Raw genomic sequence first — 25,539 nt, 5'->3', positions numbered from 1 at the left:
CCCCTCTACCTTCCTCCAGGTACAGCTTTGTCCTCAGATGTACGTTCTCTATATGATTACAAAGATGACTGCTAGATTTCCAGGTGTTATTGCCAGGCAATCCAATGTCTAGCTGAAGAAGAAAGTCAGTCTCTTCCTAAGCATCTCTTCATTAAGAGCAAAGAAGCCTCACCCAGAAGCCCTTTCATATCTCATTATCCAAAACTGGTTTACATGCTAATCACCACCAAAACCCAGGTATGACAAGTGATGCCACTGTGACTGACTTTGACTATTCAAGATTACCTGAGAGGCTAAGGAGAGGTAGAAATTTGATCAAAACCAGGCTCCATCAGCAGAAAAGAGCTGAGGGTAGATGTGGAGTTGATTACTGTGGAAAAGACTGCGATTTGCTTCCCAATACCCACTCTCTCTTCTTCCTTAGTAACATAAACCCTAGTGTTTAGCTGTAAGGTTTGCAACCCAGAATAAAGATTCCATTTCTCTGCTTTACATTTTCACCACTATGTTGTGGCCATGTGACTAAAACCGACCAATGAGATATAAGCAGAGGAGCTGTGTGGAACTTCTGAAATGCTGCTTCAAGGGAGATAATCTAGCTTGGAGCCCCTGCCTACTGTTTTATTCTGCTTTCCTCCTGCAGTCTAAATGTGATGGCTGCATCTCCATTAGCCATCTTGAACCATGAATCAATATTAAGAATGGAAATCACATCCAAGGATAGTGAAGCAGAAAGACGGAAGGAACCAGAGGCCCTGGTGCCTCCAGTGCCACCTCACCTGCCCTAGGCTGCCAATCGCTATACTTTTACGTGAGAGAATAAGCTCATGTGTGCTTAAGCCTTTAGTTATTTGGCTTGTTCCTTACCACTAGTGCAATTCCAAACTGGTACAGCAACCAGCAGTGAATACTACATCCCAGAAGCTAAATTCCTTAGGTTAGTTAACTTTACTCTCTCATTTGGGGAATGCATGAAAGATAGGATCAGGCAATGAGAAGTTTTAGACTCAAACTGATCTGAGTGTGAAACCTGACTATGCCACCTCCAAGCTGTGTGACCATTGGTGAGTGACTTAACTTCCTGGAGCTTTGTTTCAGCATCTGAAGAATGGAACTGTCTATTCCTACCCCAAAGTGTCAGATGAGGGTTAAGAAGACCTTTGCAGAGCACCTTGTGTTGCAATTGCACAAAACATATGGACAATACGTGGTTCTAAATATTTTAGAAAACTGTCTTAGAATTGTAAAGACTGAGAAATCACATAGCCTAAAGTATGCCCTCTTCTTTTTTGTCCAAGAAGAAGCTGAGGCCCAGAGAGGTGAAATCAAGTTCCCAAGGGATCTCTGAGGTACGCTGTTGGAAGGCACATTTGTCATGATTGCTCACCACGAAGGGTACTTTCATGATTCTGTGCCCTGCATCACATCTACATTGCCCATTGTCCTAGTGCTCCAGGACTCCTCTTCTTGACACCCCGTTCAGTCCCTGATGAGAGACAGATGCTCAGCCCTGAGCACCACGCACCGAGATGGTGTTCTTTTTCTGTACTGATATCATCAGTCACATCATGTGGTACTACTTTAATTGCTGTCCTATTTTTGGAAAAATAGATGGCTAAACATAAGCAATTTTTTTCTTAGCATTTTTTTGGTTACTGAAGCAAAGTACTCAGTAAATAAGAACTGATTTGCATGACATTTTGCATGAATAGCGATGTTGAATGAACAAGGTAACAGACTTTGAACTTTTGCAGACATTCTATTCAATTTGAAAATAATTTTTTGTTAATTCCCAGTAGATTTCCACTGACAGTAAAATCAACCACAATTTGGGAGGCCTCTGGTGGCTACAACGGTAAAAGACAAAAGCAATTATAAGCCTGTGTGTGTTTGCTTAGCTAAATGAAATGTGCTTTTATTCATGCATGTGGGGCTATGCAGATTTTCCAAGAAATGGAGACCTTCGTTATGCTCTGAACCCCAGCACGTGTCAGAGTTTGGGGCCTTATCAAGGTCTTGCTGGGAGCCACAGAGAACTCATGGTGTGCTTTTCTGGGTTGGAAGTGGTCAAAATAACACCCACAGAAATCCAAGGGCAAGAAAATCTCTGCAAAGGCCAAATAACTACAAGTCTTGTATTCTAGAGGTAGTAATGTATTCCAGTTCTGGCTTATATACTGAATAGATGGCAGGTTGCACACTAAAATAACTAAATAAAAGACTTTTGGTGTCTTTCCCCCCAGCAGAATCAGAATGCTCAACCTCCCAAGAAACTTGCCAGGTGTGACTGTTCGCATAACTCACCCCAGGGCATAATTGTAGAGCAGAGCAATGATGAATGACTAGGAGAGAACAAATAGAATATAATAATAATTCTACCCTGGATTTAAATAATGCTTTTTCCTTCCCAGAGCGCTAAGTGCTTTCACATAGATTAGAAGGTAAGGGTGGGTATTATTATCCCCGTATGTAGATAAAGAAATAGAGTCAGAGAGGTAAGCTGTTTGTCTAAAGACTTACAACAAAAGCCTATTAGAGATGAATGATCACCTTTGACACTACTTACGCAACCCTCTCATTTTTCAGATGAAGAAGCTCAAGTTGGGAGGGTGATGTTGTTTTTCCAAGACACACCCAGCCCTTCCTGGAGTGGAAGACAAACCCCAGAGCCCCTGACAACTTGGGATATAAGCCGTTCCCATCTGTTTTTCCAGGAACACAGCACCCATACTGAGACTTCCCACCCTGCGATCCAAGAATCTTGCCTCCCCAGGGCCACCAGGGTCATGGCCAGAGAGAACATCTGCTTATAGAATCCCAGGGAGTTTTACCGACTTCACAAGGAAGATAAGCAGCGCAGTGGCTCCCACACTCACAGGAGAGTAAACTTTCTCACAATTCATAGAAATCCCCTCTCCATATTATAACAGTGCTCAAATTTCCCACCCAGCTCCCCCTCCTCATCTTCATCATAGTTGCCCACATCCCATAATAATAAGAGGGGGTTTTACCAAGAGTATGGAAATAGCGTTTGTGGGTGCTCGCCCTCAAAAATTCTCTCCCCTGAGGCTGTCACCCTCTTTCTTTGGCTTTGATACACCGTGATAGGTAGCCCCAGGCAACTGGCTCCAGAAGGTTCTGGGACTCCCCAGATGGTTTCGCTCCAACGGCGTGTCTGGTGAGGCACTACACAGCAGGGGTCAGGGTACTGCTCCTGGGCTCTTGGGCTGTAAGGGGCCAGAGTAGCAGCTGTCAGAGGTGAGAAGTCATAAGCCAAGGAAGAACAGGCAATGTGCTACAAGAGGAGGCGGGGAGGCCATAGCGCCTTCTCTCTGGGCAGCTGCTGTCTGAACAGCAGACGGGGGTTTAAACATAGGCTATAGCCACACGGAGCCCATCCCTCCCCCTGCCTCTCATCCTCCTGGAGAGGCAGTCTGGCCTTCACCGTCTTTCTCAATCTCCCCCAGCTGCAGACTGATTCTCCCTGCCCTGGAGCAACTGCCTCCCTCTCTGGCAAGCCCCTGCCATCAAGAAAGGTGGGAAACACTTGCCCTCCCTGTCCCCAGCCCTCTGCCCAGTCACCCTCACTTACAACCCCTTTATTTGGCCAAAACCCATTTCCCCTGCTTATAAGAAAAAGGAGGGGTGCTTTTGAGATGACACACCAGGCCCTTCCTCTCAGATACAAATGTTCTTCCCAAGATCCCAAATCCTTACATCAAGAATAGATCCAGCTTAGCAGAAATGGGGATGATAAAGGATTTCAGTTCTAAATCACAGTGTGTTCTAAGATACAAGGGCATGTATGACATCACCAATAATTCAGATATTAGATAAATATTTGCCTGACCAGAACCACTGTCCTGAGGAACGAAGGGGAAAAGGAATGATATGAGGCATGGAGTTTGTCACTGAATTTCTTTCTCTCTTTCACTGGTGCTCAGTTCAGCTCACCCCAGTTTTATACCTATGTTCCCCCTTAAACCCCCTCAATAGACTGTTTTTCACACCTCCTAAGATATTCGGCTTCATGGGGTGCCCTTGAGGCTGTGAGGTTCAGTGACAGCCGCAGCTGTTGTGCCCAGATCTCCCCTCACATCCCATCTTCTGGTCCTCAGCTCTGGGTTTTTTAGGAATTTCCCATCCAGGCAGGGAGTTCCCCAGACCTCTGCTTTTCCTTCCTCTCCCTCCTGCATCCACGCTTAGGTTATTGCACTGCTTATTAGCACTTCAGATGGGGGATATGAAGGAGTCGATGTGAAAATCTGATTAGTCATTTTGGCTATTTTTTCTGGAAGCTGTAGTAGAAGATGGGTTGCAAAAGAAGGAAAAGCTATTAGCTATTGAAATCTGTGTGTTTCAATTAACCTTATCCCTCACAGATAATTGAGAATTGACAATAATGTTAGTTTCTTTGTAATCTTCTTTAAAAAAAATTTTTTTCATTCCTGATACCATCTTCACGCGGCATTGACCAAGGCCCATAAACAATTTGTGCCTTCTTGGTCAGCACCAAGAGCTCAGAGCTTGGCAAGTGAGCCCACGCCAGACGAACTGAAAGGCCTTGGGAGTCCCGGGGCAGTGAAGGTCACCTTCCCCTCCTTCCACTGTGTTCCCTTTGTGCCCAAGTGTGCCAACGTGGGTGCCAGGTTATTCCAACCTGCCAGTTCCCACATCTCCTGCCCAGGTTCATGCTGCCGCCCCTCCACCAACTCAGACTGACCTCTCTTGCCTCTGAGCACACCTTACCCTCTCCAGCTCTTACTGCTTTCTTCCTTCTGGGCCCCTGCCTGAAATACCTGATGCCTTTCCAGAACCCAGATCTCCAAGGTTTAGCTCAAGTCCAGGAGCACCTCAAAGACCTCATGGCAAAGCCAGGCAGAATCGCTCAGCAGCCTCCACCACAACCTCACACAGTCCTCTGGGTGGATAATATGGCCATGCCCGGCTGCTCCCAGAGCCTAAATAGGCATGGAAGGCAAGGAGAGCAGCAGCCATGGGTCCTCGGGCAGGCCCACTTGGCTTCCGACAACTGCTTAGTTCTTCCACAAGTTAAGTCAGCCTCAGTTTCCTCTTCTGTAAAATGAGACTGAAAATAGAATCTGCTTCCTAGATTTATTTTGAAACCTAAATGAGTTGATGAAAGTAAAGCACTTGGCACAGGGCCAGGCAGGAAATCGGTTCTGGGTGTGCCATGATGACCAGCACAGTCAGCAGCGGCCCCACGGCCCCAGGCAGCCTGGGCCAGCTCTAGGAGGGCCTCTGGTGCTACACTCTGCTGGAAGAGCCCCAAGGCTGAGAGGCTTCTACCTAGGTGCTTTCTGGGACTTTTAGTAAAACATCTCTTACCGTTTTTATACAGATTCCGCTCTCTCCCCTGCAAGATGCAGAGCCGTGTTCAGGGGAGTCCTGAGCCACTTCTGGCTACTCACACAAAGAGCACTCAGCGATGCAGGCCCCAGCTGCTCCTGGTCTAGCTCAGTAGCAGCTCCATCTTCCCATGGGATGAATTCCTCCCCAGAGGATCCTCCATTCTTATGCAAATAGTTACTAGGATCTCTGGCTCATCGAGTTTCTTGACATTCCCAAACAAGTCTGAATGCACTTCGAAAGCGGGTGTCTCCTCCCACCTTAATTACAATTAGAATGAAATTATGTTCACTTCAAAATTAACAATTCACACTTTTGCAACCATCAGAACTCCGACCACTGCCACCGCTCGGGTCCTGCCTCCCCCTCTCCTCCCTGCCGCCTCCTCTCCCTTTGTCGTGTGACTCAGCTCCCTGCTTCCCTGCCCTGACTTCCCCCACTCTTCCAGGTTTTGCAGGCAGCGCCATCTGCTGGACGCAGGCTCAGCTGCACCTTCCCCTCCCGGCGGGGCAAGGAGCTGGCCTCGGATAGATGGCTCTTTCCCAGCTGGTAACACTGCACTTGCTGGGTGATTCTGCCGCAGTTCTGCAGTGGTTAATATTTTATTTTCAAAAAAAAAAAAAACAAGGAGAACATTGTAAGAGAAAACTGAAGGGCCAAAGATAAACAAGACCTATAAATTAGGGAAAATAAATTCAATCTTAGACAGTTTTTTGCCTTAGAAATGTGAAGTGTTAGCAGTGATGCCTGCATGCTTACACTTCCTTTTTCATCTTTTTTTTCTTTTAAGCAACCTTTGGTGAGAAAGTGTCAGTTTTATAATTTTATATAATAGTAAACCTTTTGCCTTGGTATAAAAATAATTAGAGGCCCTTCCTAAGTAAAAGACACAAAAAGACAAAAACCCTACCAGTGATGTCTAGAGTAGACATGGGTTCCTCTCCCAGTGAGAAGGTCTTGTTATTATAGAAAAGACATATTATAGACAACTGATTCCTTTTTCACTGGGTCCCAAGAAAAAAAAAAAAATTCAAGACTGGTATCCCAGCTACCCTGTTAACTTAAAATCCCTATTTAAGAGTAAATCACCTAAGGGAAGTGCTTTTTCTCTGAAAAGACATTTCTAGTGGCAGTTTTTCTCTTAGTGGTGTTGAATTTATTATTTGTAGAATGCTATGCTTTGTATCTAATTATATTACAGGTGATTTTAAGTCATCAAAATAAAAAGCAAGCTAACAGTTACCTAACGCTTACTAAACTACATGATTTTAAAATCTATATATGTCTTAGTTTATTTAATCCTTACAGCTCAAGATGGTGGAACTACTGTTATCCGCATTTTAAAGTTAAGGAAACTGAGATACAGACAGAATTAACAGTCCAGTCCAAGCTTGCACAGAGTATTTGAAGTTGTCTAAATGGCCCTGGGAGATGAGTTTACCCATTACTATACTCTGCTTTATAATGCATTAACATCTCCAAGGTGACACACCTGTGAAAATCTAACTCCACAGCTGTATCAAATTAAGTTTGGCCTAAAGCTGTCTCCGTACATATTTTAAGTTTGGGCTAAATTTGCCTTTGACTTGTGTGGCAGCCCCTTGCTAACTGCCTGAACTTGGGCATCATTCTTACATTCTGAAAGCTTGTTTTCTTTTAAAATCAATCATATGAAAACAACAATAATAATTACAAAAGGAGCCATTCTTTATACATAATGAACTGTAACCTAACTTGATGTGGATACGTAAACATACTGTAACCTACTCTTGTAAGAAGTAACTAAGTCTCAGCCAACCACAGGCAGCCAACTGTTCAAAGCAGGTTCAAATAAGGCAAATGCCCAGCTGTAACCAATCCAGCTGTTTCTGTTCTCACTTCCGTTGTATGGCTCTTTCCTTTTTCTGTGCATATCGGGGGTCGCTCTGAACCTATTCTGGTTCTGAGAGCTGCCCAGTTCACGGATCTTTCTTTGCCCAATTAAACTCTGTTAAATTTGTCTAAAGTGTTTCTTTCCACAGCTCCTTCTGGTCCTCGACTTTTCTATCCATCCACCTAGCTATCCATAAGCTTTATCGTAATCCCCTAAACATGTGAGTTAAGCAGATGAATGAATATATAGATGCAGAAGAGAAACAGAAATAGAGAGAGATAGAGAAACATTGCGCACATAGAGAGAGAGCAACAGAGAGCATGTGTGTGTATCTATATATAGAGAGAGAGACAGAACATGTGACAGGCAGCAAACGAGGAGATTTTGACTCTGGGTTCTTAACCTTGAGTGTGTGGGGTCCATGAACACCCTATGATTATATGCAAAGTGTCACATTTATATGCATTTTTCTGAGGAAAGAGTCCTTAGCTATCTTCACATCCTCAAAAGTGCCTATGTTCCTGACAAGATTAAGGATCACTGATTTCAATAAAGAATAAAACAGCGCACACACCAGCTATCTTCTCCTTCTTTCATGTGGGACCACTGCCTGCACAATCTACATTCTTCCTTTTGGTCAAAAAGTGAAAGAAGACAAATAAGATGGCCAGGTCATCAAGAGACATTAAGAGTATCTTTAGAACTCACTGACACGTTCTTTGTTACTTTCAACAGTTAATGCATGACATACCAGATGTTAGCTCAAATATGGCTAAGGGGGCCGGGCACGGTGGCTCATGTCTGTAATCTCAGCACTTCAGGAGTCCGAGGCGGGAGGATCATTTGAGGTCAGGAGTTCAAGAACAGCCTGACCAAAATGGTGAAGCCCTGTTTCTACTAAAAATACAAAAATTAGCCAGGTGTGGTGGCAGGCACCTGTAATCCCAGCTGCTCAGGAGGCTGAGGCATGAGAATCATTTGAACCCAGTAGGCAGAGGTTGCAGAGAGATGAGATCATACCACTGCACTCCAGCCTTGGCAACAGAGCAAGACCCTGTCTCAAAAATAAAAACAAACATGGTTAAGGGAAGAGGATCAACTTTTACTAAGGACCCACTATATGCCAGGCACCTAATTTTTCTAACAACACTGTGCTATTGGTATTATTATTATTGTTCTCATTGATATTAAAAGAAAACAAGCTTTCAGAATGTAAGCATCATGCCCTAGTTCAGGCAATTAGCAAGGGGCTGACTTGGCAAATCATCTCACGGTCTGTCATAATGAATATGGGTATGTGTGTACATGAGTGCTTGGGGCCGAGTAACCAGGTAGATCTGTTAAATCTGTTGCATCTCCGAAGCAACAAATATTCAGCGGGAGTTGGGCGGAAGAAGCTCATTATTTGGAGATCAAATAACTTAATGCTGCTATTATTTCTAGTTCCTGATTCCCCCCATTAATTTATCACCTTCTATGAATTACATTGAGCAACTCTGTATGCTAGGCATTGGGTAGCGTCTAGCATATCATCTTGCAATACTGCCTCCAGTAGACCCATGGTCCACACCATTGGAAGCTCACTGTCTAGCAGAGACCACAGGCATGTGAGTAAATCATTACAGTACTGTGGGACAGGGATTCGAATTAAGAATGTCCTGAGTCCAAGTGGTGGAATGAAGAAGAAGCTTGATGTTGCCAAGAGGTTTCAACTGAAACTTAAAGAATTAGGAGAAATTCCCAGCAAACAACAGGTGATGGTTACTTTTATGTGTCAATGTGGCTGGGCCACAGTGCCCAGATATTTGGTCAAACAATTCTAGATGTTTTTGTAAGGGTGTTTTCAGATGAGATTAACATTTAAATAGATGGACTTTGAGTAAAGCAAATTGCCCTCCTTGATGTGGGTGGGCCTCACTCAATTATCTGAAGACTTGAATAGAACAAAAGACTGACCTCCCTGAGCCAGAAGGAATCCTGCCAGCAGATGGTCTTCAGAAATGAACTGCAACCTTGGCTCTGCCCTAGGTGTCCAGCCTGCTGGCCCATCCTGCAGATTTTGGCTTGCCAGCCTCCATAATTGCATAAGCCTATTCCTTAAAATAAATCTATGTCTGATATATACATATTCCATTGGTCTGTTTTTCTGGAGAACCCTGACTACTACACAATGAAAGCAGGACTCTTCTAGGCAGAGGGAACAGCATGTACAAAGAAAGGCACGGAGGCTCCAGAAACAAGGATTCAGCTGAATCATAGTCCAGTCAGTTCATTGAACCCTGCTCTGGTGCCTGGTCTTATTGCCTGATCACGCTGTGCTTGCTCCCGTAAATAGATTCTAGGAATCTGATCGTTCTAGTCTGTTTGACCATGCCAGTGGTTTTGAAAATGCATAAACTGCTTGTAGTTCCCTAAAATAATGAGCCTCCAGGACCAGTAGTAAGAGTTATCAGATGGAAGAAGCACAAGTTTTATCTGTCACCAAGGCAGAGATGTGCACAACTGCTACTGTTAGAAAACAACATAGGGCCGGGCACGGTGGCTCAAGCCTGTAATCCCAGCACTTTGGGAGGCCAAGACGGGTAGATCACGGGGTCAGGAGATCGAGACCATCCTGGCTAATATGGTGAAACCCCGTCTCTACTAAAAAATACAAAAAACTAGCCGGGCATGGTGGCGGGCGCCTGTAGTCCCAGCTATTCAGGAGGCTGAGGCAGCAGAATGGCAGAAACCCAGGAGGCGGAGCTTGCAGTGAGCCGAGATCTGGCCACTGCACTCCAGCCTGGATGACAGAGCGAGACTCTGTCTCAAAAAAAAAAAAAAAAGAAAGAAAGAAAGAAAACAACATAGGCTCCTGCACAGCATATTCTTTTCGGCCACAATTTTGTCATCAGTACTCCAGGGCATACTCTGTGTCAGTTAAGGTTCTCCAGAAAAATAAAACCAACAGGATAGGTGTGGGGAGGCGGAGAGAGACAGATTTTAAGAAATTGACTCACATGATTGTGGAGGCTTGGAAAGTCCAAAGTCTGCAGAGTAGGCCAGCAGACTGGAAACCAGGAAGAGTTGGAGTTTAAATCCAAAGGCCATCTGCTGGCTGGGTGCAGTGGCTCATGCCTGGAATCCCAGCACTTTGGGAGGCAGGCAGATCACTTGAGGCTAGGAGTTCAAGACCAGCCTGGCCAACATAGTGAAACCCCATCTCTACAAAAAAAAAAAAAATTAGCCTGGCACGGTGGTGGATGCCCATAATCCCAGCTACTCAGGTGTTCTGCATTCAGCCCATTTCCATTTGGTGCACAGTCCATTTGTACAGAATTTTAACCATTGGTTTGTTGATTCATTTTTTTCATCCCATTCAAAGCAACTATGTGACAGTGTATCCTTTTTATTTATTTTATAGAATAACAAACTGTTTATTTTAGGCCAAATAATTTAGTTGGAAGAAGGAGGAAGGAGCGAGGCTGGGGGAAGTATGTATTATTTCATTGACTTTGTATGGTGGCTACTTTTCATGTGCAAGTTGGAATGCAGTTTGAAGGTAACTATTTCTGATAGACCTCCTCTGAACTCTTGTAGCGGGAATTGGAGCTGCCTCTCAACATCCATTCCAACCTGTCCGCTGTTGCTACTGCGTAACAGCTCAGGTGTCTAGGTTGAAAAGACCCCACTCCTAGTCTAAGAGTAAACCTTCATTGGAAGCATTCACAGTGACTGATTCAGTGCCTGGCAATGAATTGAGGCATTAAGTTCATCAGTGCATGTTAATCCCTTGGCCATGTGGGTGGGCACAAGATGCTTAAAAAAAAAAAAGGTGATTGTGGGGAGCCTCCTTCTCCCTAGCCCTAGAAGAAGCATTAGTCTCTATTGCTGCTGGTAATTATTCCTGCCTTCATTCTCCTCTCTAGCCATGTTTTATTGGTGACCTCTGTTCCAAGCAAAGTTTGGTTCTAAGTGCTGGGGGTACCAAGTCACTGTTATCCTGGATCTCACCATTTAGTGGAAGAGGCAGAAAATAAACAAACATCTAAATGCATTGTACACTGTGATGGTTACTTTTAGATGTGAGCTTGGCTAGATTAAGGACTGGCTGGAGAACTGGTCAAGCATTCCTTCTGGGTGTGTCTGCGAGGGTGTTTCCAGAGATTAGCAGGTGAGTCAGTGGACTGAGGAGGGAAGAGCTGCTCCGCGTGGGCAGACACCATCCAGTCAGCTGAAGGCCAGGCTAGGACAAAGAATGAGAGAGAGGATTTCCTCTCTGTCTCTCCTGGAGCTGGGACACTCTCTTCCTCCTACCTGAAGACAGGAGAGTTCCAGACTCTCCGGCATCGGGACTCCATGACTTACACTAGCCGTCACCCAGGTTCTCAGGCCTTCAGCCTCAGACTGAGAGCGATGCCACTGGCTTCCTGGGTTCTGGAGCTTTGGGACTTGGATGGAACTATACTACCGGCACGCCAGGGTCTCCAGCTTACAGACAGCCTGTTACGAGACTTCTAGGCTTCCATAACCACATGAGCCAATTCCCCTCGTAAATAACCTCTCATACCTATCTATCTATCTCCTATTGGTTCTGTGAATGGAAGAATCATGAGGTTCATGAATTTAGAGAGGAGAGCTTTATCTCTCATAAAAGGTGCAGCCCGCAATTTACAATAGCAAAGACTTGTAACCAATCCAAATGCCCATCAATGATAGACTGGATAAAGAAAATGTGGCACATATACACTATGGAATACTATGCAGCTATAAAAAGGATGAGTTCATGTCCTTTGCAGGGACATGGATGAAGCTGGAAGCCATCATTCTAAGCAAACTAACACAGGAACAGAAAACCAAACACCACATGTTCTCACTCATAAGTGGGAGTTGAACAATGAGAACACATGGACACAGGGAGGGGAACATCACACACTGGCACCTGTTGGGGTGGTGGGGAGTGGGCAAGGGGAGGGAGAGCGTTAGGACAAATACCTAATGTATATGTGGCTTAAAATCTAGATGATGGGTTGATAGATGCAGCAAACCACCATGGCACATGTATACCTATGTAACAAACTTGCATGTTCTGCGCATGTATCCCAGAACCTAAAGTAAAATTTTTAAAAAAAGGTGCAGCCTAGCCATTCTGCAGCCTGGGAAGTGTAGCCTTCAGCAGAAGCCCAGAGCGAATTCTCCAAGGGAGGGAAGGCTAAGACAGGCATTTGTGCTAAATGAGTTGGCTAAGTATACACATTCAATAAGCTATCGGAGGAGTCACAAATATTTATACAAGGAGAAACATGCACGTGTGCAATTGAGCTTCATGCCTCTTCATGGGTTGCATATTCAAAAAACGTTAGCAGTAGCATGATCCAAGAGTGGAGTTTTCAGGCCTCTGATATCAAAAGGTGAAGCAGAGAACCCAAAAAAACCCCACTGTACATCCTCTTCACATCAGCCAAAACCAGTCTGGAGATGGTGGTCAGTTTTTAGGAAGGGATACATTGTGAAACTGGTGAGCTGTCACCTCAAAACTGCAAAGACAAAGAGACCAGTCGCAGCCTCACATGACAGACTAAAGGTGATAAGAGAATGAGTTGTCTGTTTCTTGTTTTTCATAACTGGTTTCTTCTTACTCCTTAGGGAGCAATTCTGGCTAAAGATTAATAAGGATCAGTACAGTTGCTCACACCTATAATTACAGCAGTTTAGGAGGCTGAGGCAGGAGAACTGCTTGAGGCCAGGAGTTTGAGACCTCCCTGAGCAACATAGGGAGACCCCATCTCTATAAAAAAAAAAAAAAATGTTAATTAGCTGGGCATGATGGTGCATGTAGTCCCAGCTACTCAGGAGGCTAAGGCAGTAAAGATTACTTGAGCTCAGGAGTTTGAGACTTCAGTGAGCTATGATCATGACACTGGACTCCAGCCTGGGTGACAGAGTGAGGTGAAAAAAAGGTTCATAAAGAAGGAGTGTACTGAGACATGTCTGAACTCCCATCCTGTCCTGGCCAGAATTCAGTTTTTAAGGTTTCTCTGGGTCCTCTTGGCCAAAAGGGGGTCTGTTAGGTCAGTTGAGAGGCTTAGGGTATTATTTGTCTGCCATACTGTGATTAGTACAGATTTTGGTACCAGAAGTGGTTCTAGAGGAACAGAATTTTAAGGATGAGTGCCCCTAATTGGTTTTGGGGTTTCTGGAATTGTCTCTTTAACCTGACCACACCTAAAAATGCTCAGAACTCTACTTCTAACAGTACAGAGAGCACTGCTAATTCATGTCCTAAGCTGTTTAAAGAGATACACAAAATATCTGCATTTGATACTCCAAATCTAAATCCAAATTAATGCAAGGAACTTGATGGCTCTGTACATGACACCTCTAAACATTTGTGGAAAACTAAGGAATATAATAACATTGATGGGTTGCTTCTAATGTCACCGGTCAAAGTGATGGAAAAAAATAACAGGGATTCAAATTTCCAGCTCCAGTTCCACATAAATAGCCTATGAGCTTCTAAGTGTGCCCTGAGCCAGAATCTTCTCTTCTGTAACCACAGGGCTGAAATTGCTGAAAATCAAACACAAGCCCTTATCATCTGATTAGCTGATTTACAACAAAAGTTGGACTGAGCCTCTCAGAGTGTCTGGTGTGAAATTAAGGGCATTGATTGGGAGAGAATGGGATTCTGTAAGTTGGGGTGAGGATGTGCGGAAAGATTCTGATGAAACTGGGACATTGAGCCCCTAAATTCTGGTGAGACTTGTTTTCCAAGCAGAGGTGGTCTTACACCCCTCACCCCCAGGCAGCAGCGTTCCCACCCACAACAGTATCAATATCAGCCTTTCCACCTGTGTCTGAGGGGGTTAGCCCTTCATCGCCCGAGGGAACAGTCATGGCCTCCCAAGGCAGTTTCTGAGCAAGACCAAGCTGATTCTCCTCAGGACCCACCCTTGCCTCCCCTCTTTGTTTCTAGCCCTATAACCAGACTCAAGTCCCAGCAGGCCCCTAAAGGTAAGGTAGAAAATGTGATTCATGAGGAGGTAGGCTGCACTCTAAAAAAACGACTTGAGTTTTCTAATTTATACAAGCAGAAATCTGGGAAACGTGTGGGATGGATATTAAGGGTGTGAGATAATGGTGGAAGGAACATAAAGTTGGATCAAGCTGAATTTATTGATATGGGCCCACTAAGCAGAGATTCTGTGCTTAATGTTGCAGCTCTGGGAGTTAGGAAAGGTGCTAACCATCTGTTTGGCTGGTTGGCTGAAACATAGATCAAAAGGTGGCCCACTGTGAGGGAGTGGAGATGCCTGCTCTCCCTTAGTTTATTGCAGAGGGAGGGATTAAAATGCCTAGAGAGAATGGAAGCCTATACTGGATTTATCACTTAAAATCTGCTCACCTATAAAGGGAGGGTCTGAAGACATACCTTTCACCAATACTTTGAGAAACAGATTTGTGAGCAGAGCCCCAGCATCCCTGAAGAGCTCCGTGATTGTTCTTCTCCATAGGATGGACCTTGCAGTGGGAGGCACAATTACTCAATTGGAAAACATAAATGCAATGGGAATCATTGGATCCTGGGTGGCTAGGGCCAAGCTGCAGCTCGCAATCACTAAAGCAAGGTGGGCGTGTTTACCATAATGAACAGAAGAGGCATTGCAACAACCAGAATAGTCTGACTTACGTAGATCTGTGGCATTGGCTAGTTAATCGTGGTATTCCTAGAAGTGAAATAGATGGGAAGCCTACTACATTCTTACTTGATTTATATAAGCAGGACACTTCCAGGTCAAGTGAACAAAAATCTAACTTGAATCATAAATACAGAAAATCATGGCCTCTCAATCAGTTTCCAGACTTGAGCCAGTTTACAGACCCAAAACCCCTCGAATGAAGTGGGGGCCAGGGCCGCTCCAGGAAAGAGCCTGGTATACTACCAAAAATATATACTGTTAATCTTTCTCTCATCTTTCCCCCCAAAGAGACCTCCGACCTTTTACCAGGGTAACTGTGCGCTTGGGAAAGGAAAATCAGACATTTTGGGGACTACTGGACATTGGATCTGAACTGACATCAATTCCAGGAAACCCAAAACATCACTGTGGTTCACCAGTCAGAGTAGGAGCTTACGAAAGTTAGGGGATCAATAGAGTTTGAGCTCAGGTCCAACTCAGAGTGGGCTCAGTGGGTCTCTGGACCCATCCTGTGGTCATTTCCCCTGTTCCAGATGCACGATTGGAATAGATATATCTGGCAGCTGGCAGAATCCCATCTTGGTTCCCTGACCAGTAGGGTGAGGGTTATTATGGTGAGAAACGCTAAGTGGAAGCCCATTAGAGCTGCCCCTACCTAGGAAAACAGTAACTCAAAACCAGCATCACATCCCTGGAGGGATTACCAAGATGAGTGCCACCATCAAGGACTTGAAGGATGCAGGGGTGACGAGTCCCACCAGATCCCCATTCGACTCTCCTTTATGGCCTGTGCAGAAGACAGATGGATCCTGGAGGATGACCGTAAATTATTAAGCTTAACCAAGTGGTAACTCCAATTGCCGCTGCCATACCAGATGTGTTTCCATTGCTTGAGCAAATTAACACATATCCTCGTACCAGTATGCAGCTATTGACCTGGAAAATACCTGTTTCTCCATACCTGTCCACAAAGCTCACCAGAAGCAATGTGCTTTCAGCTGAGGCCAGCAGTACTCCCTCACTGTCCTATCTCGGGGTAGATCCAGCCTTGTGTCACAATTTAGTTTGAAGGGATCTTGATCACCTTCCCCTTCCACAAGCTATCACACTGGTCCATTACATTGATGACATTATGCTGACTGGACCTAGTAAGTGTGAAGTAGTAATTGCCCTGGACTTATTGGTAAGTCATTTGCATGTCAGAGGGTGAAAATCTAACTGAAATTCAGGGGACTTCCGCCTCATTGAAATTTCTAGGGGTCCAGTGGGTATGTTACTCCAGCGTATCTACCAAGTGACTGGAACAGCTGCTAGTTTTGAGCGGGGCCCAGAATGGAAGAAGGCTCTGCAACAGGTACAGACTGCTGTGCAAGCTGCTCTGCCACTTGGGCTATATGATCCAGCAGATGCAATAAGGTTTGAGGTGTCAGTGGCAGACAGGGATTCTGTTTGGAGCCTTTGGCAGGCCTCTATAGGTGAATCACAGCAAAAGCCCTTAGGATTTTGAAGCAAGGCCCTGCCATCATCTGTAGACAGTTACTCTCCTTTTGAGAGACAGTTTTGGCCTGCCACTGGGCCACAGTAGAAACTGAAGGCCTGACCATGGGCCACAAAGTTACCATGCAATCTGAAATTCCTGCCATAAACTGGGTGTTTTCAGGCCCACCAAGTCATGAGGTTGGATGTGCATAGCAGCACGCCATCATCAAATGGGACTGATATATTGGGTCTTGAAGGCACAGGTAAGTTACATGAAGAACTGGTGCAAATGGTTCCTACTCTTACTACACTGCCTTCTCTCTCCCTGCCTGCACCTATGGCCGTTTGGGTAGTACCTTATAACCAGTTGACAGAAGAGTAAGGTCTGGTTGACAGATATTTCTGCACGATATGCAGGCACCACTTGAAAGTGGACAACTGCAGCACTACAGCCCCTTTCTGGGACATTCTTGAAAGCAGTGGTGAAGGGAAGTCTTCTCAATGGGCAGAATTTGGGGCAGTGCAGCTGGTGGTAGTGCACTTCTCTTGGAAAGAAGTGTGATTGTATGCCGATTATTGGGCTGTGGCCAGTGGTTTGACCAGAGGGTCAAGGACTTGGAAAGGACATGACTGAAAAATTGGTGACAAAGAAATGTGGGAAAGAGGCATGTGGATAGACTTCTCTGAGTGGGCAGAAGTTGTGAAGATATTTGTGACCCATGTGAATGCTAACCAAAGGTGACCTCAGAGGAGAAGAAATTTAATAATCAAGTGGATAAGATGACCTGTTCTATGGATACCGCTCATCCTCTTTCCCCAGCCACTCTTGTCATTGCCCAGTGGGCTCATGAATGAAGTGGCCATCGTGGCTGGGATGGAGTGATGCATGGGCTCAGCAACAAGGACTTCCACCCACTAATGCCAGCCTGGCTACAGCCACTTCTGAGTGCTCAATCTGCCAGCAACAGAGACTAACACTGAGTCTCTGACATGGCCCCATTCCCCAGGGTGATCAGCTGGCTACCTGGTGGCAGGTCGATTACTTGGACCATTTCCATCACGGAAGGGGTAGCATTTTATCCTTACTGGAAGAGACACTCTGGATATGGATTTGCCTTCCCTGCACACAGTGCTTCTGCCAAAACTACCACCGATGGTCTCACAGAATGTTTTGTCCATCATCATGGTATTCCACATGTGAAAGCTGTCAGAATAAAAATTGAGTCACGTTTAAATAACCTTGACAAGTAGAGGCCGGGTGTGGTGGTTCACACCTGTAATCCCAGCACTTTGGGAGGTGGATCATTTGAGGCCAGGAGTTTGAGACCACCCTGAGCAACATGGCAAAACCCTGTCTCTACAAAAATACAAAACTCAGCCAGGCATGGTGGCATGTGCCTGTAGTCCCAGCTACTCAGGAGGCTGAGGCAGGAGAATCGCTTGAACCAGGTGATGGAGGTTGCAGTGAGCCAAGATCATGCCACTGCACTCCAACCTGGATGACAGAGTGAGACTCTGTCTCAAAAAATAAAAATAAATAGATAGACAGATAATACATTTTTTAAAAAATATAACCTTAACAAATAGAGCTGAGGAAGGCCACGGAGGGAGCATTCTCATGCATGAATGCCTGATAGCAAGAACTATTACAAAACACTCTGCAAAAACCGTAGCCTTGCACAAATGCCACCACAATCTTACACAAAAAAATACTTCTGTGAGAACATCTGTACAGAAACTACTTTTCCAACCTCGACTGGTTTGTTATTGATCCTTGTAGCCAAGGATATCTATCCCAAAACAATTATGCAATCCTCCTCATTTTTTCTTTAAAAACATTTGTCTTCCTTTACATCCCTGGAAATGCACCTCATTTACTAGGGTATGCATATTCCCATTGCAATGCCCATTCTCAAATAAATGTCATTTTCTTCTAGTGAGTCTCCCTCTCTGCTATTTAGGTTGACATACACAGCTCTGCTTCTCATTATGGAACTCACTTCACAGCAGTGGACTAGTGCTCATGAAATTCAATGTTCTTACCATGTTCTCCACTATCCTGAAGCAGCTAGCTTGACAGAACAGTGGAATGACCTTTTGAGGATGTAGTTACAGTGCCAGGTAGGTGACAATACTTTGCAGGGTTGGGGCAAGTCTCCCCAGATGGCTATACATGCTCTAAATCGGGTCCAATATATAGTGCTGTTCCTCCCATAGCCAAGATTCATGGGCAGGAATTAAGAAGTGGAAACAGGAGTAGCACCACTCAATATTATACCAAGTGATCCACTAGCAAAAATTTTGCTTCCTGCTCCCATGACTTTGTCTTCTGCTGGCCTAGAGATTTTGGTTCCAGAAAGAGGAATGTTACCAGCAGGAGACACAATAATGATTGCATTTAACTGGAAGTCAAGACTGCCTCCCAGTCATTTTGGGCTCCGCGTGCATCTGAGTCAACAGGCTAAGGAGGGAGTTACGGTGTTGACTAGGGTGGTTAATTCAGACTACCAAGGGGAAATTGGACTATTACTCCACAATGGGGATAAGGAAGAGCGTCTGGAGGGCTCTTACAGTGTCTCTTCATATTATCATGCCCTGTGATTAAGGTAACTGGGAAATGACAACAACCCAATTTAGGCAGGACTACAAATGGCCCAGACGCTTCAGGCATGAAGTTTTGGATCACCCTACCAAGTAAAGAACCGCAGCTGAATGTGTGGTTGTAAATACCAGCTATGACCATGGGAATAGTTACAGAAACAAGGACTGTGATTGTCATGAACATTTCCTCCCTATTTTGTTATGTGTTTGTGCGTATATTTGCATATATTAAGCAAATATCTTTGTTTTCATTTCTCTCTTATTCCTTTACCATGTAACATAAGATATGACTTTATATCATAATATTTAAGCATTGTAAATTTAAACCATAGTATTTAATTATAGGATATCAGAGCAGAGTAAACATCAGCCAGGGACTTTACTTCCTCTTCTGAGGACAGGATTAGTCTATTCTCAGTGTATGCAGGATAGTTATACCACATTAAGTGAAACTAATACCTTGTTAGTGTCTTTTTTTGGAGGTCAGGTATGGCTTAAGGAGATGTATATGAGTGTTAAGTTGGGGCAAGGGGTAGACTTAATGTTGGCTAATTTTAGGTGTCAACTTGACTGAATTAGGGAATGCCTAGAGAACTGGTAAGGCATTACTTCTGGGTGTTTCTGTGAGGGTGTTTCCAGATGAGATTGGTGTGTGAGCCTGTGGACTGAGTAGGGAAGATCTGCTGTCAGTGTGGACAGGCACCATCCAGTCAGCTGGGGTGAGGATAGAACAAGAAAAAAAACAGAGAAAAAAGGATTTCCTCACGCTCCCTCCTGGAGCTGGGACACACTCTTCCTCCTGCCCTTAGACATGAGAACTCCAGGCTCTCCAGCCTTGGGACTCCAGGACTTAAACCAGCAATCACCCAGGTTCCCAAACCTACAGTCTCAGACTGAGAGTTACACCCGGGCTTTCCTAGTTCTGAGAACTTCGGACTTGGACTGAGCCATGCTACTTGTGTCTTCGGGTCTCTGGTTTTTAGATGTCTGGTCATGGGACTTCTCAGCCTCCAAAATCATGTGAGCCAATCCCCTAATAAATCGCCTCTCATCTATCTACATCTATATCCACATCCACATATAAATACAGAAATATCCCATTTGTTCTGCCCCTCTGGATAATCCTGACTAATATAATTGTCCAGTGACAAAACCTAAGAAGAAAAAGTAAAGCAAGATAAGAAAACAGAGTTATGGGGTGTGATATTTTCGGTGATTAAGTAATTTAAGAGAGACACAATCAGATAAACAGAGTTACTTAGAGGAGAGTGAAATTGCCTGTAGCTGAAGGAACTGGGGAAGGTCTCCCAACAAAGGTAAACTTTTGAAAGCATCAGAGAGAAAATTTTAGAAAAAGATTGAATATGCAAGACATTTTGAAAATAAACTCATTACTGATTAGATTTGGGAGTTAAAAGAGAAAGATGAATGAAAAAGTATTTAAAAGCAGTATTTTTGGAACAGCAATTCATATCTTTAGTGGGTCATGAAAATAATTTAATGGTTTACAACCAAATTCTTTAATGGAATGAAATAGATTGGAATAAAACAGATTAGAGCACATCAAACATAATAAGGGCAAGTACTCTTGGGGGAAATTTTGTTTCAGTTACATGTGTGTTTGTCTGCACGTGTATATATATATATATATATATATATATAGTGTGTGTGTGTGTATGTGTGTGTGTGTGTGTGTATATATATATACACACATATATATATGTGCACACACACACAGGGTCATGATGTAAAATGCATTTCTTACAGTGCATCATGATTTTAAAAAAATGGCTTAGAGATTTTAAATCTGTGTCAGTGGAAGACTGTGGTATTGTTAGTAAGGAAAAAAGACATTAACAAATGCCATTGATTTTAAAAATAAAGATTTTGAGATTAAAATCTCAGTTGAATATCTAAAAACAAAGGTGAAATGAAATGGACAGGGGAAGTGTCAAAGCTAGAGATATAAATTTGGGATTCATTTACAGAGAAATTATATGTGAAGCTATAGCAATGAATCAGGTTACTAAAGGAGAAAATGTAAGAAACAGAAAAAAAAATCCAGGACAAAACCTTGGCCATAATAACATTTGAAGGAAAGGGGAAAGAAGAGAAGGCCAAAAAAACAAAAAAAATTAAGGAGCAACAGAGGTTCAAGGAAAATCAGGAGATTGAAGGACCGGGAGATCCAATAAAAACTGAATTTCAATAATGTCCAATGTCCTAAAGGGTCAAGAAGGGAGATGCAGGTTAAGAAAAGCCACGTGACACAACAACTTGGAGAGCACTAACAGTTTTCAAAAAAACCATTTGTGCAAAGCGATGGAAATACAAGCCAGGATGATTAAGGCAGTGTATTTTGTAGCAAAGGGAAGCATTTATATACATATAGATATATAATTATATAATCATTTACCTTATTTTCTAGCCTGATCAGATGTTTTCAAGGAACAGTTGCAGTCATTGCCACCAAGTGTACCTCTTCACTCATTTAGTGCCTGGAACATTTTTGGAAGCACCTCAGATTTTTCTTCAAGATGATGACCATCAAGAACACCAAACATGCTTCAAGGGCTCGGAACAAGCCTGCCTTAGTCAAAGGATATGTTTTTAATGTGTTCAATGCTAATGACAAATCCTGAGCCTCTGGAGGGGTTCCCACCCCCGCTACAACACTATCTGCATCCTAGGAATGCCAGGAGAATTCATCTTTGGGGAGAAGACTGTCATTTTATTTGTGAAACACTTGAGTGGGACTTGTGGTTATGCAGATGTAAGACCCAGTGCCCTATCTAGGGAGAGGGCTTAATACCATAAAGACCTCTGACTCCTAAACAGCAAAAGTGAAAGAGTTGTAGGCCTTGGGGGCAGAGACTGTCATGCTGTTTACTTGCTTTTGGCTTCTTTGAGACTGTAGGAGTGTGATTCAAGATGTGGGGAATAATGGGAGACAAGAATGCATGGACTACAGAAGAGTATGACTCCAGCAAGATGGCGGAGACTAAGGAGGGAGACAACCCTGGGAGACTGCATTAGGGACTAGCCAATGGATTCTAGCAGCAGCAGAATCTGTTTTCCAATTTCACATTGTTTCTCCTCAAAGCTATACTTTTTTATAACCTAAGAAATGCATGTGGTCAGTAAGAAATTTCCTAACCATTACAACCTGTCACTAATAACTAACTTTATTAAGTACTTACAACATAGTAAGCATTCTTCAAAGTGCTCTACATGTTATAATGAATTAACTTCTCTGCTTTCTATTGCTTTTCCTTTATCCCTACCTCCCATTATTCATTCTCATTTATCTTTTTCATTGTCTTTCCCACTTTCTCCTCTCTCACTCCTTCCATTTCTTTCTCTCTACCTCTCTGTCACTCATTCTCACAGGCTCAATCTCACATAAAAATTAACTCATAGAATAAGCTAACTTATTTAATCTTCATAGCAACCCAGGGGAAAAAAGTATTATTATCAGCCTCGTTTCACAGAGTAAAAAACTGAGGTACAGGAGGTTAAGTAACTTAAGGTCATACAACTAGTAAGGTTCAGAGCCTGGATTTGAACTCAAGAAGTTTGACTGCAAAGCTTTTAACCATTGCTATTCTCCATATCTTTGTGATTGTGTTGGCTTTGGAAGCAAAGGAAGGATCTACAATGACATCCTGCAATGGAGAGGACCAGAAATTGTGGTGCACTGTGGAGAGGGAAGGTGAGCCCAGCAAGAGAAATCTGGGAGAATCTGCAGCAAGCACTTGGCAATGATTTCAGGAGAATATTCACACTTCCTGGGGATGCCTGGAAGCCATCGAGAAGTAGCCAAGAGTTCCCACAGTATCGTAGGTCAGGAACTCTTAAAGAGAAATCTGCATACAAAAAAGAATGGGTTCTGCTTCTGTGAAATGTGATAATACACGCACGGTGATTTTCACTATGCTTGGATGCTCAGTCATTGGTCACTATATATGTTAAGTCTTCCTGCCCTTTTCTGATACTCTTTCTAACATCCCTTGAAGGGCAATCCAAATTTTCACTCAATTACCATCATTCAGCTAATATTCACTGTCTGCTACTTGCAGGTCAGCAAGTTGACTCTGTGGCACAAGCTTCCCCTTTTCTGGTAATGCTACTTCTGAGCTGTGTTTGCTGCCTCCTCAGATGCTTTGCATACTGGAAAATAATTAAACTTACCCACATATAAATAAACCAGAGTGAATCCATTTTTCTCCATTAATAAAGATTTATGTGACTATTTTTAATGAAGGTAACTGAAAGCAGATGGAGGAATAAGAAGTTTGTACGAAGCAGCCAGTAGTCAATTCGGCAGAGATGAAAGTGTGTCAGACTAAAACAAATATTAGTAAGAACAATATGTGGTCATTTTGTGCCTTTATAGGAGGAATGCCAATGAGAAACCTCGGTGTGGAAACATAACTGCCCTCCCACCAAGCCCAAAAAGAAACTAAACTGCTTATCAGGCATGGCGAGTCTATGATATGTGGTCAGCCTTATTAGCATATCTTAATTGAGAATTAGACTGTCATGGCAGAACACATTGTAATTTTAAAACTTGGGAGACAAAATAACTCATTGAAATTCCCAAGGCACATCTTGTTTCCTACCTATTCCTTGAAGTGTTTTCCTTTTTTTTTTCTCTTTGTTTTCCTGTTACTCATTTCTTCTTTCTTTCTTCTACCTTCAGCCATGCTCTCAACTTTCCTGTTCACTGTCTAAATCCTTCCTTTTATACAATTATGTTTGTGACACATTTCCACAATTATCAGAAGTTATTACTTCTTTTCTCTCCCCTCTCTGCTTTATATTGCTTTTCCTTTATCTTTGCCTCCCATTATTCATTCTCATTCATCTTGTTCATTGTCTTTCCTCTCATTCCCTCTGTCTTTTCCCCTCTACCTCTCTGTCGCTCACTCTTACAAGCTCAATCTCACATACAAATTAAATTATTATAAAGAATTTCTTTGCTGGTTACAAATTCCATTTGTGCCCAGGGACTTAGGATTGCGTAAGATTGGATGCATCTCATGCCCTGTTGCTCTAAGCTGAAAATGTTTTCTTGACCCCCTCTCACTTCACACTACTGGAGGAATTGCATTATCCGTTATCTCCCCAGAACAGCGATGGGAGGAACATACTGCTGAATATACATTTGGCCATGACTGCATCCATATTATGGAAGACTTCATTTGCTCTTAGAACAGAGGACATCAGCACCAGCATTCACGGCCTCATCTGTTAAGTGTGTTTCCCTCACTCTGCAGTTGCTTAGCTCAGACCAGCAAGTACCTGGTGGGCGACCCTTCCTCTGAACTTGGGGGAGAATCATACAACCTGTTGAACTTGGCTCACATGTAGCCTAGGAATGGGTACCCCAAACACTCCAGCACTGGTAGTAGTACTGGTAGGTGGTGTGTTTGAGACACAATCTCAAACAAAACAAAGCAACCATATCCCATGGGACTGGCTGTTTATCTCACATACCTGATCTGGTTGGGAGACGAATCAATGAGATCCGAAGTATTTTCCAGGGCACATATGCAATGCTGTTGGTATAGGCCTTGGTGTTACTCTCATGGGTGGTAGTCTAAATTGCAGAGCCACACAGAGGGACTTACATTTGCAGGAACATAGTAACTATATACTGTTTTCTGGGTAGTGGCTGGGACTGTTGGAATAATTATTTTACAGGTTCACATGAGCATGAAAGATCTGACCCTGCGTGGGTCTTGGGGGCATTTTCTCCTCATGGCGAGCCTTGATAATGCCAAGCTCTAGCTGGTGCCCTTAAGAAACCTCTGAGCATTGGCCCGGGATGATTTTCAAGGTCTCTGACAGATCAGTACTAAACTAAAAGTTTCCCTAGACAGTCAAAAAGAAATCCCAGTTAATTGGTCTTCAAAGTACCTAAGATCAGGCAAGGCACAGTGGCTCACACATGTAATCCCAGCACTTTGGGAGGCCTAGGCAGGTAGATCGCTTGAGCCCAGGAGTTCAAGACCAGCCTGGGCAACATGGCAAAATCCTATCTCTACAAAAAATATAAGAAATTAGCTGGGCATGGTGGTGTACACCTATAGTCCCAGCTGCCCAGGAGGCTGAGGTGGGAGGATCGATTGAGCCAGGGAGGTCAAGGCTACAGTGAGCCATGATGATGTCACTGAATTCCAGCCTGGGTGACAGAGTGAGTTGCTGTCTCAAAAAAAAAAAAAAGTACTTAAGATCCAAGATTGGCCTAGGATTATTCAGGAACCCTAGGGAATGTGGAAACCTGTCCCAATCCTACCAGACTCTAATTACTGTAGAAACTACACTCAGGTATTTAGTTTATACTACTATAAGCCACAGAACTAAGTGTTGACTTTATGACATGTCTTGCTTATTAAGCCACATGGTGCAAGTCAGGGATGTAATATGGTTAATCTCCTTTTTTTTAGTAGGAAGTGCCCATGAGGAAAAAAAATCTATGTGTGTGTGTATATATATATATATATATATATATATATATATATATATATATAT

This window comes from Piliocolobus tephrosceles, chromosome 10 (assembly GCF_002776525.5).
Source record: "Piliocolobus tephrosceles isolate RC106 chromosome 10, ASM277652v3, whole genome shotgun sequence".
In the NCBI taxonomy this organism is placed as follows: domain Eukaryota; kingdom Metazoa; phylum Chordata; class Mammalia; order Primates; family Cercopithecidae; genus Piliocolobus; species Piliocolobus tephrosceles.
This window is presented reverse-complemented; position numbering follows the sequence as displayed.